Raw genomic sequence first — 15688 nt, 5'->3', positions numbered from 1 at the left:
ATCAATATGTTAAAATACACATATTTTATAGAGGTTTGGAAGCAATTATTAATAGTGATGACGTTTGGAGAGAGTAGGTAGGAGGGTGGGGAATGGACAGGGTGGTGAGAGGCTCTTACTCTCCATTTTATTAACAACGTCCGTGCTCGTTCAACTTTCTGACCGTGTGCACCTTATGTTAACAGACAATTTTAAGTAAGGGAAGTCATCTTTCAACATGGCTAAAGAGCTACCTTTCTATTCTTGCAAATTCTTAAACCAACGTAGTAGGAAAGCTACAAACTCTGTGTCAAACAAACCCAAGCCCAAATTACAGTTCCTCGTGTGAATGTGAAAAAGTCCCTAAACCCTTTGTGCACAGCTTCATCTTCTAGAAGAAAAAACTCCACCTTCCTCCCAGATTTGTCATGAAGATGGATGCCTGCCAAGAAACTCATCCCAAACTGGTACCCCACTCAACAACATCACTTCACTCTGTCCCTCTTTTACAACTACTCTGATCTGTTGGCTATACACACAAACCTGTGCCACAGGCTGGTTTGCTGCAACAGGCAAAGGGCCCCAAACTGGGAGTTGAAGCTACTTCCTGATTTTCCTTTTCATAAGGGGGCAGTGGGCATATGCCTTTAGGGACCCCCAGCCCTGGATGAGAGAGGGTTCCCTCAGGTTTCAGAGGCCTGGCGTGTCTTACTTCCTTCCCTCTACGATGTTGAACCAAAGGAGTACTGGGCACAGGGCCAGAGTAGCTGAGGACACCAGGCCTGAGCTGCCAGTGGGAGCTGCTGGTACACCCAATGCACCTGTGACCAGAGCAACGTGGGCAGCCCCCATGCCAGCACTGGGACAGCCAGTGGAGCCAGGAGGCAGGGGGTCTCAGCCGTCAGGAGCACACACCCACCAGGCCCCCGGCCAACACAGGCAGCTACAGCAGCAGCAGGGGAGCTCCTAACTCAACTTGAAATACACTGTCTGTGGCATGTGAGGTGCCCACTTCTGGGTGCATGGGAGAGCCATCTGGGCTCCTTTTTCACAATACCAATCACTCACCTCCTGGCCTGTGCTGTCCAGGTGCCTGCCAAGAGCAGCCGGGCATGAGCATCACAGCAAGTGTTTCTCCTTAGGGAAAAGAACTGCTGCCAAGCAGCCACCCTCAAACTGGAGAACTGGGAATGGAAACCGGAGGAGCCTGAGGGATGGTCTCTGGGACCAGGAGAGAAAGCAAAGGACCTTCTGACCTCCACCTGATCTTCAAGAAGATAGGTGCCACATTATGGGAGTCCCACTTCTGAAGTTCTAACTCCAAGATCTTAAGGAGAGGCAGAAGAATAAAACAGTCTTTTTGCTTTCAGGTCTCTATTCCAAACTATCTTGTCAATTTTCCTTTTTCTACTCTTTAACCTTCTTGCCAAAACACAGCCTTACTATTTTTGTTATTTGGAGTAATCATCTGGCTTGGGGACCACCCAGGAATACATCAGAATGTGAAAAGGTCTGCCAGGAAATAATTGCTTATCGGTTTTTATTTTTAAAAGGCTGTAATACAACTCTGGGCTACAAGAAATGCATAGCACTGGTGGTCTTGGATGATGCCCCGGCTCTCTCTGGAGTCCCTCTGCCGCTCCCCAGGCCAGGCACACTGTTCTTTTCCAACCCTGGTTCTGTTTCCCTTCTCCTTTGTGCAGTCTTTCTTTCCTAAGTTTCATGTTTGACTGACACTGCCAAGTTATATTTTATGCCCCACCGATAATTCTCAGAGTAACAGAGGTTACCACCAGTACAGTAAGAAATAGGAATTACGGCTTTTTAACAATTGACTATATTTTCCAAACAGCACATTATTATTTTTGTAGTTTTGCTTGTGTACTTTGTGGCTATTTATAAGTAGTGAAAGACTTTTTCCTGAAAGCAACACAATATCCCCATCAAGAGACTGCTGTCCAAGGTGTGGGAAAAGGCTCTTCAGAGACTCAGATTACACACAGCATGTGGTGGAGGGAGAACAGGGAAATGGTGGGTATTGGTATTTAAGCATAACTCACGGTTTAACTTAATACTGGAGAGTTCCCAATGCTAAGGACACTGAAATCATTCGCAGACAGTTTGCTAATCAATAGCTCCCTAACCGCAGGACTGCTTTTTTTCTCCACAGTTTAAAAGGGAGACACCCCTCAAAGGCTTAAAGTATGTCACAATTTGGGACTGAGCATCTGGCTAAGGAACTACATCCCTGAGCAGGTTTCATTTCTCAGGCAAGACCCCTAATTCCTCCTGGTTCTGCGGGGCCCTCCCCTCCAGGAAATATATTGATGAAGGGGGAGATGTAAGAAAGGGGGGAAGGGAGAATGGTAGGAATGAATGTGCAGGTCAATGCTGATGACCCTACCAGCCAATTAAGGAGCTGTTCTGCTGGTCTCCACAGGGAGCTGCAGCCAGCCTCGGACACAAGGATAATGGTTGTGACACCAAGCCCCAGGAGATGGGATGCTGATGGATATTATACACACGTGCGCGCGCACACACACACACACAGCAGCCTCGGACACAGGATAATGGTTGTGACACCAAGCCCCAGGAGATGGGATGCTGATGGATATTACACACACACACATACACACACAGCAGAGAAATCCAGGATGCTGGATCTATAGTCCCTTTTCTCAGAAACGGATAGCGTGGCCACAAAGGGAAATGTGTCTTCCAGAACTGTTCCACTGCCTCAGGTCCTTGTTTCTTTGTCCACACTCTCCCCCACTCACATATCCCATGACAGTCTCTCCCCTCTCCCTCCGACTGCTCCACGTTGACGGCAGATCTGATGCCGCTCTTCCCAGGACATGTGTCACCACAGCCCCACTTTCACATAAATGCCTCACTGACAGCCTGCCTGTCTGCCAGGGCCTCTGATCAGCCAGGAGGGACATCACATTGAATTAGTCTATGCTCACACTCTATGCTGTTACCATCGGTTTCCTGGTGTAAATTAAAGAAACAGCTTGCTTAGGACCCACTACACATCACCTCAGGGCTGCAATACAAAATTAACAGTGAGTTTTAGAATATTAAAAGTAAGAAAATAAGAGGTATGGGCATTTCCTAGACACCACTGGATAAGAGCCAAACATGAAAATCACTTTTATTTCTATCAAGTTAATATAGCACAAGAATGACCTCCCTGTCAGTTAGAGAGAAAAAACAGAAGGCTTTGCATTGATTAGGCAAGAGAGCCCTGGACACAGGATGCCTCGTTAGGACCCAGATTGCACCCAGAGTACACGAGGGCAGAGGAGAGACGGCCCTCACTGAAAGGCAAAAATATCAGAGGGACCACCACTGGAGTCTGAATCCACCCGCACACCCAACTGACAGGGACTTGGTGTTAAGGACCCACCTTCTCAGGTAGTCAGAAGTTTTTTCACTCTTGTAAGACTGAAAAATTAATCTACTGTTTTACCAGGAAAAGGTAAACCTCATATAGGTTTCTAGGCAGAAAATGTCACCACTACCTTTAGTTTTTTTGAAACCTTGTATTATATATATATTTATTTATCTTCTTTTACTTTATTTTATTATTATTTTTTAACAGACCTATACAATTAAAAGGAAATGAGGAATATGGAAAAAATTACTCAAATACATCTGGGTGTTTCTAGATATTCAAGTCCATTAACCAGGCCCACAAATTGGCATTTCCCAGATGGTTCATTTCATTCCATCATAGCAGCCAGACATTGCGATGATTGGGATAAGATTTCTGGACATGAAATCTGTTCACGCTCTCCATCTCCACCACCACCAGCCAGTCCAAGTCATCTAGACCATGCAATGGCCTCCTAATTGGTTTCCCCACAGCAGGCAGAGAGTATCTTAAGATGTAAACTTGACCTTAATACCTTCTTGTTTAAAATTCTTCAGTAGAGTCCCAGTATTGTAAAGACAAAAACCGAAATTTCCTTCACCTTGATCTCCAGGTTCTCCCTCCATAATTTAGTCCTAATTAGTCACAGCTGAAGATTCTCTCCTGCTCTAAGGTCCAGCCCTGCTGGACTGCTGGCCCTTGATCTTCTGTACCTGCTACATCCTTCGTCTAGAAATAGGACCCTCTCCCAGTCTTTCTGAATCCATCAGGCATCACCCTTAAATGTCCTCAAAGTTAGGCTTCCTGGTTCCCTATACCAGGGAAGGAAAGACTCCTGGTAAGTAAGTCTTAATCAGTGAAGATGATTTAGATGAATGAATAGAAAAAAGGATGGGCCTTTCAGGTAAGAGGAAAACATGAGTGAAGATACAGTAGAGGATGAGAAAGTAGACACTGTAGTTTCAAAGAGCTCTGCAAAATCCAGAGACCCCAAATTTTAAGACTGAAAATGGATGAGGGTAGGTTAGTGGAAATCCCTGCATAACTCTAGCAAAAGTAGAGGCTGAGCTAGAATTTCCTCAACCATATAATATGCTAAGAAACGAAGTAACCAAAACACAAACTAAAGGGCATGGTTGTCAATTATCCAGGAAACTGAGACTGTATAGCCTGCCATTTTGGAACATGAAGGTCAGACAGCTTCAGAGTGGTGTGACTCCTTATGCTATGCATACTCTGCAGTAGTCATGTAGCTGCTTACCAAATAGCTCCAGTGGTAGGACAGCCCTTCCTGGTCCCCTAGGGGTGAGGTAGGGCCCTTTGATTAGGGCTTACCACTGAGTTGATCCAAAATTCGAGGCCAGAAAGCTAGGCAGGGTAGAGGAGGCAATACTACAGAAATAACTTAACCTAAGGTCACACGAAGTAGAAGACAGCAAAACTCCTTCATTCATATTCCCCACTATACTACATGCTAAGAGCATCCCTTGCCCTCGAGAATGTTAAGATACCTACAAAGTGATAAGAGCATGTAAACAAATAGCCTTATCTGACCCTTATTGTAAGAGAAGTAACTGGAAGGAGGTGTTACGAGAACTGGGAGGAGAAAGTGGGCTCTAAATTGGAATGATCAAGGCAGCCTTCTCAGAGAAGGAAGGCTTTGGGCCATCCCTTGCAAGTGAAGACCAGGAACACACATTCCTGGGAGAAGGAACTGCATGTGAACAGACTGAAGAGGACTCCATGGGCCCCCGTGGACACTCTCCTGAATCCATCCCTTCTTCCCCATCCCCTCCGTCTCGGGTCAGGCCCTCATTCTTCCTCCTGCCCACACCCTGCCTCTTGCCCTCCACACTGCCACCTGTTACCTTTCCTAACACACAATCTGACAACACTCTGCTCCCTACAAATCTGCCCATGAATAAAGTCAAAACTTGGCGTGATGTTCAAAGCCTGCTTTACCAGCCTCAGCTCCTCTCTCCCTCACACATCCCACCCAACCTGTTCTCCAGCCAAACCAAATCTCTTTACTTTCCCCAAGCAAATGGTCCTCTCCCACACATACATCCCTCACACCAGTTACCTCCTCTTTCTGGAAAGTTCTTCCTCCCTGTCTGCTGGTGAACTGCTCCCCACCCTTCCCTTGGCAGCTGTTCTGGAGTCCCTGCCCTCCTCACCCTGGCTCACCCCAGCCAGTCTGGCCTCCCTGCTGGTCTCCGTCCAGCATCACGCACAGCCGTGCCAGGAGCCCTGCTCTTGTGTGCCTCCTCCAGAAAGCCTCTTCCACCACATGGCCCATGGTTGTTTCCCCACTTTCTTCAGATGAAGTTTCCTCTTCCAGCTTATGTAAAAAGGATCACTGCCTACACACACACACACACACACACACACACACCAGCCTTCCTCATTCCCTTCACAATGCTTCATTTCCTTCATAGCATTTATCACAACTTGATACATACACATTTCTTATTGTGTATTCGTTAATGGTTTACCTAATTCTCTACAACAGCGTTGGTAAACAATGGTGCATGGCTCCAGTCTGGCCTACTGCCTAAGCTTTGACTGGAACAGAGGCATACCATTGTTTTACATATTGTCTATGGCAGAGTCGAATAGTTGCAACAGAGACCTCATGACCCAGAGACTAAAATATTTCCTACATGAGCCTTTACAGAGAAGGTTTGCCAACCCCTGTTCTAGAATGGCAAGCAGTCTCCCCTGTCTCCTGCTGTGCCCACAGGTTAACTCCAGACCTATTAGTGCATTATCTAGCTGCAGCAGGCACTGAGGAACCCTTTGTTTAATGAAGTAAGTGAGAGGGAGGGGTAAGTGTGAATGGAAAGGAGGAAATGGATGCAAGACATGCTGGAGGGAAAATCAGTGGGTGTGGTGACTGGGTTTAGGTGCCAGAAATAACCATAGATAACAGCTTAAATCTGGGTGGCTAACAACAGAGTAACAAATAAGTGTATTTAAACAACCTTATAAATTTAAAATCTTTAAGTGCATAAACGTTTATAAGCAAATAGAAAACCTTAAACCTAATGAAGGAAAGTCTTTAATGATTAGCAAATCTTACCCTTTGAGATAACAAATGAGAAACTAGTGCCCACATTGGTTAATCACACCAAGTTGCCCAGCTGTGAAGAGAAGGAGGCTGGGACAGAGTCCTGAACTCTCGAGCAGAGGCCCAGGGCTCTGCCCATGTATCAGCGTTCACCACAGTGTGACGTGTCAGGAGGGAGGTCCTGCCACCTTAGGGCACTCAGTGAAGTTTGGGAACAGAAGTGACAGTGCACAGGGTTGAGGTAGCAAAGGAGGAAACAGAACTGCCAGTGAGTTCTGGCCCTTATTTCACCTTTCTGTAGCACTATGGCTCTCAAAATTTAGGGTGCATCACAATCAACCGGTGGCCTAGTTACAACAGATGGCTGGCCCCACTCCCAGAGATTCTAATTCAGTTGGTCTGGGGTGGGCACCAAAATCTGCATTTTTAACAAGTTCCCAGGTGCCATTGATGCTACAAGTCCAGAGACCACACTTTGGGAACAAGTGCTGTAGCATTGGCCCATGACCCATCCTGTGGCTTTTCTGACACTTCTCTCTCCTGGCTCTTCACCTCCCCCTCTGGCCACTAGTTTGAAAAGTTTGTCTATGAAAGAAAAGACGGGAATAGGGTGGTAGCTGGTTCAAGTTCAAGGAAGATGAAAGAGACCTGAACTTGCTCACTTGGGAAAAGAGAGCCACAGAAGATGGGGACTGGAAAGGATGGCAGGTGTCAGTGCAGACATAAGGAGACAGGATCTATCTAGACCTTAGCGACAAGCTCAGTGTTCTGGAGGTCAAGCAATGAATAACTTTACAAGTGTGCCAGGATGAATGTCTCAAAATGAATGCCATCCCCCCTCAAAACAACTTCCGTGATTATTATGCTGTTTTTCCAATAGGGCAAACGTGTCAAAGCAGTTTAGCACTTCCTCTAGAATTGCTTTCTGAGAACACAGCACATTCTCTAAACATCCTCAACATTTGCAAATTGCCACCTGAGGATGGCTGTAAATTGGAGAAAATCCAAAAATTATCTGAAGACCAATCCTAATAAAAGTGCTCAGCATGCTGAATAACAGAATTTTCTAGTTAATAAACAAGATATAAATTCAAAAGGAGACTGATTTTTTAAATTGTATTATATAGCTCAAAATGGCTCATAATTCTGGAAGAAAAGTCCCTAGAATTCTTTAAATACCAATAGGAGTATGATCATCTTAGGCACAAAATCTGTTGAAAAATATGCATAGATACATAAGTTCTGATGTTTTCTTAAAATTGGTCTCACAATATCATAACTGCAAGATTGATGTTTAAATCAAAAAAATACATATATGAAGAACAGATGACAGACTGACTCATCTTTGCCTTCCTTTTGTTATAATCCTCCCATTAAACAAACAATGCTAGCGCACTAAATCCAGGTTATCATATTCCTGCCTCCGGAAAAGGGGTTTGTTGATGGTGAGATATGCTGGGGAGGGGAAGAGACCAGCACAATTTTCCCAAAGCTGGAAACCTGGCTCTGTGATCAGACCCAGTTACAAACCCAGCTCTCCTACTTCCTTAATGTGTAACTTTAGACAAGCAACCTTCCAAAGCTAAAACTTTCCATCTTAAAAACACAACTAGTAATTAAAACTGCCTCACAGGACTGCTTTGAGAATTAAATGACAAGATGCTATACTGTGCTGGCTGGCACATGCTGATTTTCTTAAGGCTGTTTTGCATACTGGCTATCATTGTGCAAGCTAATGGATCTGCTATGGTCAGGATGCTTGTGAGAAGCCTGAATGGGCCCCATGCTCTGTGCCCCATGCTCCATCCCTCTCCCTCCTGTCATGAAGACTAAAGCCAGCTCCAGAGACCTGGAAGAGTTTTCTAAACTTGATTTAGAACCAACTAAGGCCTCCATTCTTCAGCATCATCAGACTCCTTAGGAGTCACCAAGCGGGCTGCAGGCATCTTCTCCCTTAAGCACCTCTGGCCAGTGCACCCGAGCCATGGCCTCTCTCCCACAGATCTGCTTCATCTACCCTATCTTTTCATCCTCTACTTGGCTTTCTAATTTGATTTTCTATTACCCCTACTACTAATAATAATACCCATAAATTACCAAGGACTTAACATAGCCACTATTCTAAAGCACTTTAATGGGGCCATTTCATTTCATTTCCATGACAACCCTTTAAGGCTGGAACTACTGTTACCCCAATTTTCAGAAGAAAAACTGAGACACAGAGAGGTAAAGTAACTTGCTCAAGGTAGTATAGCCAACACATCATGAAGCCAAGATTCAAACACTAGCCATGTCCTTCAGAGCCCATGCTCCTAACCATGTACTTCCTCATACAAAAGCACGACCAGACTTCAATGACCCCAAGTCACAAGCGTTCTAAAGCTGCGTGACTGCACTCTAGGCAAAAGCTTCCTCAGCAGTGACCCCAACTTCCAGCCTGGGACCTTTGCTTCCCAGTATGAAAAAACAGCAATGCATCTTTTGCATTTGTATTAAGAAAATTTTCTCAACTTACTACTTCTCTTCCTTCTGAAAGGTTCAAGTCAACTGTCCTCTCCAGTAGGCACAGCCATGTGCTTGTTTTAGTTCCTCAGTGAGGAGGAAGCCTGTATTCAGTTCATATTTCTCATGTTATTATAACAGAGCAGCAGCCTTATAAAACACTAACAAACACAAAATGGAAATCACAGGACAGACAGCATTCCTGGAAACACATTACACTTCTATCAGGGAATCTTTATTACACACTTTATGTGGCTGCCATGTTGCCAAATTCACATTACCCATTTCAGGTAAGAAAACAACCAAATATGAAGTATCCATCAGCCATGGGGAGACCCTGAGTGTTGCAAAGGCTGTGATCGAGTTGGGGTTTGTGGGCATCTGTATTTGCTCTACTCTATGCCTGTCAAGCTGCCAAGATATAGTAACTATTTTAAGGTTCATCTTCTTATTTCATTTTTGACAACTTAGAAGAAACCACAATATTACTTAATGCCTGTTGTTAGTTTCCTAGAGCTGCATAACCAAGTACCACAAACTATGTGGCTTACACAACAGAAACTGTCTCACAGTTCTGGAGCCTAGGAACCCAAGATCAAGGCATTGGCAGACTTAGTTCCTTCTGCGGCTGCAACAACCTGTTCATGCCTCTCTCCTAGCTTCTGGTGGCCTCAGGCCTTCTTTGGCTTGTAGATGGCAATTTCCCCGTACCTTCACATTGTCTTACCTCTGTTCATGTCTCCCTGTGTCCAAATCTTCCTCTTTTCATAAGGATAGAGCCATTATAGGGGAGTAGGATCCACCCAAATGACCTCATCAATTAAGGTCACATTCACCTGTACTGGGGGTGGTTAGGCCTTCAGCATCTCTCAGGAGGACACAATTCAACCCATTACAGTACCTAACAGGGAAATCTGTCTTAGATCAGTTCCTTCAGTAAGGAAAGATTTTCTAGTTCTCATGTAAAGATTAAACAGTAATAAAAGCATATCCCTGCTCTAAATGTAACAAAATTTTTAAATGCTGCATAACAACATGTCAAGGTTTTGTTTTTACATTTTACCTTTACTAGTTCTGACATAACGACATGTGCATTTCTGCCAATTTTATTTTGTGATATGAATTTTGTTCACAAATGATCCACTTACAATGATATATATCTTACTCCTACACCTATTCCCTGGATAAAGATCCAATTCAGACAGCAAGCCCAAAACATTCACTCAGCTTTAATAAAATCTTAAATATTGTTCATAAGTGTCCTTTTACACATACCTGAGAGACTGCACACCTACTGCTCTGTGCAAAGTATATCTTTCCTTCAATCAGCCAGGTGGTTTACTCTGCCTTTCATTCAGATTTCTGCTCAAATGTTAAAGCATCTGAAAGGCCATCCCAACCACTGCTCAAACAAAGCAATCCTCCCCACACCCCATCACTCATACGCCCTTCACCTGACTTTTTCTTAACATTTATTATATATTTTTCCATTATGTAATTGGTCTCCGACCAGAATGTAAGCTTCATGGGAACAAGGACATTGTTTCAGTTCTCCGCTATGTCCCCTGAGCCTCGCACAAAGGGCACTCAAATTTTAGTTCAGTTTGTCGAATGAATCCTTCTCAAATTTCAAAAATGCTACATATATTCTGTTTAATCATAATGCACTAACCCTCCCACCTGAAACTGATGTAAGTTGCATACCTCCTTCACAACCAATTCGTGAAGGAATAAGTTTACAAAAACATAGAGTGTGTGTGTGTGCACATGAAACATGAAAGCAGAGATTATCAAACATTCCTTTAAAATATATGACTTTTTAGCTCTCAACTGAGATATCTCAGTAGTAGGATTCCCTAATACCTATTTTATAACCTCCCAAAAGAACAAGGCAGGCAAACCATTATAAACATCTTTTTTGATGGTTCATATCCAACAATTTGAAGGGAAGTTATTTTAAGTGTTAAACTCTATAATGTTCATATTTAACTAGACACCTTGAAAAACAGGACATTCTAAAGAAAGAGCCCTGTATCTAAAAAAAAAACTGAAAAAATTTTTGCATAGTAATCCAAAATTCTGTATATACCATCTTAGTTTAGGTGAAGACAGTATAACAATATTAATTATACAAAACTTTAAATGGCAAAATTCTTCCAAATACCTATATCTAAAGCCAAGTATCAATTTCATCCTGTAGAATAGACCAAAATAATTCATAAATCACCATACAAAACTTCTGCAATTAGAAACTATAAAATTATCAGGGAAATACTTTCTTGGGAGACACCTAGAAACTGTTAAAAACTTCACTTTTTAAAAAGAGAAGTTAATAAGCAAAGTAACCCTGTTCATTAAAGACCATTTCATTAAAGATACCAGCAACAAAGAGAAACACTACACACAATGTGGGACAGACAACCACGCTTCCTGGACATGACATGTGCTGTTCCAGCTGACACACTAATTTCCTTCCCTCTCTTTGTTCACTTTCCCTATTCTTTCTCCCACTCCTCCTCTTTCCACTGAATTGTAGACTTACAAAACATATTTTATCAGTGGTCTTTCCTGATAACCTTTCTAAAGCATCTGCTGCCACATATGTACAGGAACCGCTCAGCCCAGTGTAGTCAGGTGGGTCTGAGACACTGGCAGTCCTGAGTGGGTGGGCTGGCAGTCGGGTTATAGAGGTGCAATAGCACAAGGCATGTTTTCCAGGCCCTTTTCCCAGCCAGCCCAGTGTCCCCCTGTGCTGTGTTAGATACTGATCTAATCCAGTACACGAGCTGGAGGTGGCCCCTCTTTCCTGGCATCCTAGGCTGCAGCAGCGAGCAGTAGAAGGGGCCAGCCCCACGACCACCTGGATGGAAAAGTGAAGACGTCACATCCAAAGGGGTGGTCTTGATGGGGAGAGGAAACCCTATGGGGTTTAGCTTGTAGGCTTCCAGTTAGTGGATCAGCATACAAAGTAGAAAAATTCCGGAGCACACAGACTTTCAGGTTCTGTAGTAACTTGCTACACTTCAGAGGTATTCACTCCCAAGAGCACATTTCAGCAGCTCATCTTTATCAGCACAAACAAATCTCTCTTAACCTGTAAGAGAAAAATAATCTAGCAGCTTTGCAAGGCATTTTGGACAGAATATTTTCTGAAGAGGTTTCTTAGAGAATTTCTATAATGTTTGAGTGACAGTAAATAAAAATGCCATATTCAGAATGTGGCCTGTAGGAATAGATCCCATTTTAAAGCAGCTGACATACAAAGCACAAATAAGAATCTGGGACCAGGAGGCAGTTGACTCTGCAGACAAGTAAACACTTTTCCCAACAGTCTTTTTTATTAAGAGTTCTCCGGTGCTTTTGAGCACTAATTAATTCTATTCTGCCAACAGCCCTGGAAAATCACTGAGTAAAACTTAGCTTCATAATTTCAAAACACCCAGGTTCCTGAGAGGCAATGAGAATGAATTTTTCATCCTGAGTTTAAGAGAAAATACAATGTGGGGACTATGTAGTGTAATAGTTAAGAATTCAAACTCTGGACCTAGACTGCTTGAGTTTGAGTCTTATTTTTGATACTCCCTCGCTGTTTGACACTGGGGAAGTCGATAGACCTGTCTAGAAGATGGGAATAAGAACATCACATTGTGAAGATGAAATGAGCTGATCTATGTAAAGTACTGAAGCACCTGGCAGACGGCAAGTACTCACGTTTAGCTGTTAGCAGTGCCGTCTGTCACCCAACAGCCATTGCCATCATTTCAGAAAGGCTTAAGGGCACAGGTGCCAGAGGCAGACCTGGCTTTGAGTCCAGCTTACACAACTGAACCTTCACCAAATCATCTACAAAATGAGGACATAGTATATAGAAAGGACAAATAACCCAAAACTTTAACAAATAAATAACAAATCAGAGAAAGAGAACTTAACAGTTTTGATAACACATACCCACCAACTGTAGTATACAGTTCTTATTTGCATTCTGATCCAAACTATTAAGAAACATACAGTTTATCACACTTACAAAACAACTGGAAATGTCAATATTGACTAGCTATTTGCTAATATTAAGGAGTTACTATTGAACTTTTGGCAAGATAATAAGATCATGGTTATGTTATACAAAAAAAGCTCTTATCCTCCTCAGCCACGCTCTCTAACACCACAGCCACTAGCCACATGTGGCTATTCAACTTGAAATTAAGTAAAATTAAGTAAAAGTAAAATTTTAGTTCCTCAGCCCTACTAGCCACATTCCAAGTGCTCAATAGCTAATGTAGCTAGTGGCTACAAATACGGAATATTTCTATCATCACAGAAAATTCTGTTGGACAGCACTTGGCATACCTACTGAAACATTTATGGATGAAATGATACGATGATTAGAATTTGTCTCAAAATAAAATAGGAAGTGGAGAAGTGAATGAAGGTGTGGGTGAGGTAAACCTGGATTATGGTTGTTGCAGGGGGAGTAGGTACACGGGGAGAGTACTCGGGGAGTAGGTACACATGGAGAGTTCCTTGGAGTACTCTGTCTGATGGTCACCTTCATGAATCATGGCTAGGCTACAGTCCCATTATTCAAACACTAATCTACATGTTGTTGAGAAGGTATTTTGTAAGCATGATTGAAGCCTATCATTACTTAATTTTAAGAAACGTTATCCTACATAATTTAGGTGGGTCTGAATCAAACAGTTGCAAGACTTTAAAAACTGAGGATTCCTGGAAGAAGAAATTCTGCCTGTGGACAACAGCTTAGCTCATGTTCAAGAGATCCAGCCTGCCCTTCTTGACAGCCCACCTTGCAGATTTCAGACTTGCCTAGCCAGCCCCCACAATCCCATAAATTAATTCCCTGCAATAAGTTTATATTCTATATATATGCTGCATCCTGGTTCCATTTCTATGGGGAACCTTAACTTATACATTAAAAAAAAAACTACACAGTAGTACCTGCCTCACAGAACTAGTGCTAAATAACAATTGTACAGTTGACCCTTGAACAACACAGGTTTGAACCACATAGCTCCACTTATATGTGGGATTTCTTTTCAATAAATATATTGGAAAACTTTTTGGAGGTCTATGACAATTTGATGAAACATTCTTTTCTCTAGCTTATTTTTTGTGTGAGAATACAGTATATAATACATATATAAAATATGTGTCAATCAACTGTTTGCTGTCAGAAAGGCTTCCAATTCAACAGCAGGCTTTAATAGTTGTATTTTTCGGGAGACAAAAGTTATATGTGGATTTCTGACTGCTCAGGGGTTCAGCATACTTAAGTCCCATGTTGTTCAATGGTCAACTGTAAATATGTTAACACCACCTGCCATGTAAGAAGTCTCAATAAGTGGTAACTACTATAATATTATTTCTTCATTCATACCAGCACAATCTTATCTTGCCAAAATTCGCAGCTCCTGAGACACAGAATACTCACATGATATAATGACTTATATTACTGTTTTCATTTCAATCTCACTTTTTTAAAATTTTTTAAGGTATTATTGATATACACTCTTATGAAGGTTTCACATGAAAAAACAATGTGGTTACTACATTTACCCATATTATCAAATCCCCACTCATACCCCAATGCAGTCACAGTCCATCAGTGTAATGAGACGCTACAGATTCACTGTTTGCCTTCTCGTGCTACACTGGTTTCCCCGTGATCTCCCACATCATGTGTACTAAACATAATAGCCCTGCATCCCCTTCTCCATCCCTCCCCACCTGCCTTCCCACACCCCTCCCCTTTGGTAACCACTAGTCCCTTCTTGGAGTCTGTGAGTCTGCTGCTATTTTGTTCCTTCAGTTTTGCTTCATTGTTATACTCAACAAATGAGGGAAATCATTTGGCATTTGTCTTTCTCCGCCTGGCTTATTTTACTGAGCCAGATCCATCCATGGATGTCCTCCAGATCCATCCATGTTGTTGCAAATGGTAGAATTTGTTTCTTTCTTATGGCTGAATAGTATTCCATTGGGTATATGTACCACATCTTCTTTATCCATTCATCTACTAATGGACACTTAGGTTGCTTCCATATCTCAGCTATTGTAAAAAGTGCTGTGATAAACATAGGGATGCATATGTCTTTTTGAATCTGAGAACTTGTATTCTTTGGGTAAATTCCAAGGAGTAAGATTCCCAGGTCAAATGGTATATCTATTTTTAGTTTTGTGAGGAACCTCCATATTGCTTTCCACAATGTTGAACTACCTTACATTCCCACCAGCAGTGTAAGAGGGTTCCCCTTTCTCCACATCCTCACCAGCATATGTTGTTCTTAGTAAGTCTTTTCAATGCTGGCCATCCTTACTGGTGTGAGGTGATATCTCATTGTGGCTTTAATTTGCACTTCCTTCATGATTAGTGATGTGGAGCATCTTTTCATGTGTTTACTGGCCATCTGAATTTCTTCTTTGGAGAACTGTCTCTTCATATCCTCTGCCCATTTGTTAATCAGGATATTTGCTTTTTGGGTGTTGAGGCGTGTAGTTCTTTATGTATTTTGGATGCTAACCCCTTGTTGGATATGTCATTTACAAATATATTCTCCCATACGGTAGGATGCCTTTTTGTTCTGTTGATGGTGTCCTTTGCTGTACAGAAACTTTTTAGTTTGATGTAGTCCCATGAGTTCATTTTTGCTTTTGTTTCCCTTTCTCAAGGAGATGCATTCAGGAAGAAGTTGCTCATGCTTATATTCAGGAGATTTTTGCCTATGTTGTCTTCTGGTTGTCTT

General features: G+C 42.5%; 1 protein-coding gene and 1 long non-coding RNA gene across 5 annotated transcripts in view; one reads left to right on the top strand and one right to left on the bottom strand.

Annotated features, from left to right (window-relative positions):
- The window catches only part of LOC140848787 (uncharacterized), a 31625-nt gene extending 17017 nt beyond the window's left edge, over positions 1-14608 (top strand). Inside the window, exon 3 of the long non-coding RNA XR_012129918.1 lies at positions 1122-14608. This is a non-coding gene — a long non-coding RNA (uncharacterized lncRNA). The remainder of the gene's footprint in view (positions 1-1121) is intronic.
- EPB41L4A (erythrocyte membrane protein band 4.1 like 4A) overlaps positions 1-15688 on the bottom strand; it is a 268086-nt gene that overhangs the window by 180852 nt on the left and 71546 nt on the right. The gene's annotated exons all lie outside the window — the stretch shown is intronic.

Source organism: Manis javanica, chromosome 1, assembly GCF_040802235.1.
Source record: "Manis javanica isolate MJ-LG chromosome 1, MJ_LKY, whole genome shotgun sequence".
Classification (NCBI taxonomy): domain Eukaryota; kingdom Metazoa; phylum Chordata; class Mammalia; order Pholidota; family Manidae; genus Manis; species Manis javanica.
The sequence above is the reverse complement of the archived record's forward strand: the minus strand, read 5'-3'. Positions and strand labels throughout refer to the sequence as shown.